Raw genomic sequence first — 5,012 nt, forward strand, 5'->3', positions numbered from 1 at the left:
ACAGGAGAAATCAAGCGCCCTCGCCTTCTCTCTCTCTCTCTCTGTCTCTCGCTCTCTGTCTCTCTCTCTCAGTGTGTCTCCAGTGCGCATTGACAACCCCCCCCCGGGTCACGTGGTTGTCTAGACACCATGTCGCTTAAGAAAAAAACGCGATCGTGTTGCGCAAACAGGAGATCAAGTAGCTCACAAGCGGCGACATCGGCTTTTAAAGGTTACATTCCAGTAAAGTTTCAGAAGTTATCAACGATAAGTGGACATGGTGATTATGTAAAAAAGACACGGTAATCTCCAGCTGGATTACAGCCTCAGACATGACGAGAGAGATGATTTCTAACACCAATGGTTTCGATCTGACAACATGATTAAATATGATTATAAATACTGTATAAATAAAAAGCCGAGGTGAACACACAGAGCCTTTATTAGAAGTAATTACGCATAATTAGGCTTGGCACAGGTTTGAGATGTTGTAATGAGAATAATTACAACATTAGCCTGTGTATAATTAATACATAATCATATATAATAGATGGTGGATTATTGTAGCTTTATAACACTAATAGCTCCAATGTAATAATGTACATACACTCAAGATTACATTTAAGTTAGATTGTACACATTACTGTGTACAGTTTGCTGTAATTAATAGTATATCAGGGTAGTACTATATCTGAGTATTTAAAGTAAATTTATGTAAAAATACGCATAAAGTTATAACAATACAAGTCTTAATCATTTTAAGTTAATAACTACATTCAATGTCCCATGTCAGTAATATTCAGATATGTACTACTACTATTACTACTACTACTACTACTACTAATAATAATAATAATAAAACAATAATAATAATAATAATAATACATATAAAACACAAAAATACACATAATAAGTGTAATTGTTGTGCAAGCAATGTCCCATGTTGTCCCATATTTAGACATGTACTACTACTACTACTACTAATAATAGACAATAAAAAAGTAACAATACACATAAAACACATCATTATTATTATTATTATTATTATTACTACTACTACTACTACTATATTATTATTAAATTATTATTATTATTATTATTATTGCATTCTGAACAGAGAACATGTCAAATGGCGCCCTCATCTGGCTAACTCACACTGCAGTAAACAGATCACAGGCCTCATTCCCACATCAACTTTCTTCCTACCCCAAATATCCCAAAATCTTAACTTTTAAATAAACACCCACAGTGCCAAGTGAAGTCTTGACTGTATTCACTTCTGCAAATCTAAACACTAATGTTAATCCAACACTGAGATTGTTATAGAACCTGAGTTGCAAAATGTGTGGCTTTTTGTTCCTCCTTAAACGTAAAACCCAGACTAATACAACATTTCACTTAGATACGAGTAGAGTAAGATTGTTTTATTGTTTTAGTTAACAAGATAAATAACCACATTTTAATGACACATTTTGTTCTTTAAGCATCTTCACCAAGGAGTTCATGTCCTGTGACCTGCTTATACGTGCATATAAATGCTTATAGATGACAGAGTGGGTGGTCGTACGCATAGCGTAGAGTAGCGTAGCATAGCATAGGATTAAAGGGTTTTAATCCCTGCCATTAGAAAGACTGTGAGGAATTTTAGGTTCTCCTTGCACCCCTCCCCCATTACCCCCACTTAAACTGTGTATGTGAGTTACAGCCGTACCTGAGCTCCTCGGTTGGGGCTACAGACATGATTCTAAAATGAATTAGATGCACTTGATAGTAACAGGCATGGCTGAGTTGACCAAATGTATGGAACAGAAGTCACTGAGGGTCCCAGACAGACACAACATGCACCCGGACGATGGTGCCAGTTAGAGTTGCCTCAGGGCTCAAACAGAAGGAGCTGAAGAACACTGATAATGAGGATGGACCATGTGTGTGTGTGTGTGTGTGTGTGCTTTTCACAGAGCCCCCTCCCCCGGTATAACGATTAGGATTCCCCCGCTGGCGCCGCTCGTCTGTCAGTGTTGCTCCATCCCAAACCACATGTACCTACTGCATGCTGAGACCGAACACATTAGCGGCGCACAGTCCAGTAGACCCAGCACGTCCGAACGTTTACTCCAGCACGGTGCGGTTTGGCTGCAGCTTCGGTTTGAACTGATTTCCCACCCATTCCAGGACCAGGAAGGTCTGGGGAAGTCCTGGGTCTTTTATTAACCCCCGTCTTTTTTTGTAAATGACCCAGCCTGAGTCATTAGTATGCACATATAAAAGGAACCATTATTTCAAGGCCTGTCTGAAGTAACACAAACACAACAAAGGGAAGCACACAGCAACACAGCTATTCTAGCTAACGTTTTAGTCTAGCATTTAAGGTAATGGACTAGTAAGCGAAAGGTTGCTGGCTCAAACCCCGCCACTGTTGGGCAAGGTCCTTAACACTGAATTGCTCACACTGTAAAGTGTAGGTCACTTTGGGCAGTTGTAGCCTAGTGGTTAAGGTACTGGACTACCAATCAAAAGGTCACTGGTTCAAGCCCCACCACTGTCAGGATGCCACTGTTGGGCCCTTAAGCAAGGCCCATAGCCCTCAATTGCTTAGCTAATACACTATCACCGTAATGTAAGTTGCATTGGATAAAAGCGCCTGCTAAATGCAGAAAATGTAAATGGTAACAACCCCTTACGTCTTTACATGACAATAAACTAAATAGTTTATTCATCGTCTGTTTTACAGCCGTTTTATCCCGGTCAGGTTGTGGTGGGTCCAATATTGTAGGTACAGGGTAAACCTCGGACAGGTTGCTAGCCCATCATAGGGCGCGCGCGCACACACAAAAAACACACACACACACACACAAAAAACACACACACACACACACACACACACACACACACACACACACACACACACACACACACACACACACAAAACACACACACACACACAAAACACACACACACACACACACACACACACACACACACACAACACACACACACACACACACACACACACACACAAAACACACAAACACAAAACACACACACAAAAAAAAACACACACACACAAAAAACACACAAAAAACACACAAAACACACACAAAACACACACAAAACACACACACACACACACACACACACACACAACGGGAACATCAATTAAGGCTTTACAAATATATACAAATGCTCATTTGACTAAATGGCCGCAAATTCCAACAGACATAGTTCAAAGTCTTGTGAGAAGGCTCCTCAGAACAGCGGCAGTTGCTATAGCTGAATAGATCACATAGATGTCGCGATATTGTGTCTAAATACTTTTGGCCATTTAGTGGACTTGTGTATATTATGTTACTATATACAGGTCACATGGACTGTAAATAATTCAGGAGTCTGAGCAGTATCTCATGATGAGGTTCCTGTGCTAAACGTGAACTGTTGGTAAGCTGGAACTAGGAAGCACTTTGGTTCTCGGCTCTCTGATGAGGTCTAAGGTCAAGCTGGTCTGTTGGATGGTGCAAAATGAACCCTGACCTACTGAGACGAGGGTGTGAGGTCAGAGAGAGACGACCGCCAGCAACAGACCTAGACTCTGTTCATTTAGCTTGTCCTTAATAGAAGTGAGAATAGAAATGTCCCTCATACAACACAATACTGATTTATTAATACCTTATTTATTAATTATTTAATTCATTTTTGTTGCCCTTTCTATAAGTCAAGGTTGTCAAATTGCTTTTAAGCTAAAGTTTCGTCAGGCAGCTGTAGATGCTGCTATTGTAAGTGTTAATATTTTAGGTGCAACAACAGCTCAGCCGTGAAGCGACCGGCCATAAAAGCTCACAACGCTCATCTGTCCTTGGAAGCGTCATGAATTGGGGCTCCACGGCTGAAACACACTTCAAGATCACCGTGGACAATACACAGCAATGATTAGTAGGGTGTAAGTCACAGTGGCATCAAAGCCTGGGGCATAATAAGGGCATTTGGTCGATGTGAAGCCTCCCAAAGCTCTATCAGCACCAAATTAAAATGTGTGTGGGGTGCTAATCAGCTTTCTTTGATAGTTTGGGCTGTAAAATAAAATAAAACTACATTCTAGAGAAGAAGGCTTGAGTGAAAGATCCTCACAGAGATCTGACTATCATCACACATGAATGACTCCTGTAGCTGAATAAAGGCGAATCCCTACAGTCATGATCCAAATCTATCTAAAAACATAGAAGCTTTTACAGAAGCGAACACCGACCGTCATGTTAATACTCCTGGTTTAAGACTGACATGTTAAGCGAGCAGAAACAGCCCCGACTCCTCTCTGCCAGAGCAAACAAAACGTGACCGGAGGCAGAACGAACAATGAACATGTTACACACCACGCTCCTGCTTCAGTCCCTACATGCTAAACCCACGTACCACCATAATACCCCCCCCCCCCTTCTCCCGAACCCAGGCATGTGAAAGAGCAGAGCGCTCTTTTCAACATCACCGCAGCACTTTTATGTTCTCAGAGCTCAAGGTATAATTACTGCCATAATTACCCCCCCTATATCTGTACAGAGAGGAGAGCTGTTTTAGCCTGAGGACACGGACCGGTACTGCAGCAGAGACGCACTGCAACACACACACACACACACGCGCACACACACACACACACACACACGCACACACACACACACACACACACGCACACACACACTTAATGAAAAGCCCTGCAGGCTGCCAGCCTCAAGTACTACAACAGCAAGGATAACTGTGTGTATATATATATATACTGTATGTGTGTGGAGACTCATGTAAATGGGTAAGGGCTTCAAGTGTTTCTTGCGTATACATTAAATTATTCTCAGATTTACATTTCATTACACTTTGACTAACATATAAAGTTCTCACTGTTCACACACTAATCTGTACGTCAGATTGGTAGTTCTGTCCAGTTTTGTGCTAATTGCTAAAATGGCCGAGCAGCCACAAAGCATTTCACCGCCAGTTTTACTGTGTATGACACATTACTGTGTATATGTGACAAATAAACGTTGATTTGA

Source organism: Trichomycterus rosablanca, chromosome 16 (genome assembly GCF_030014385.1).
Source record: "Trichomycterus rosablanca isolate fTriRos1 chromosome 16, fTriRos1.hap1, whole genome shotgun sequence".
Classification (NCBI taxonomy): Eukaryota; Metazoa; Chordata; class Actinopteri; order Siluriformes; family Trichomycteridae; genus Trichomycterus; species Trichomycterus rosablanca.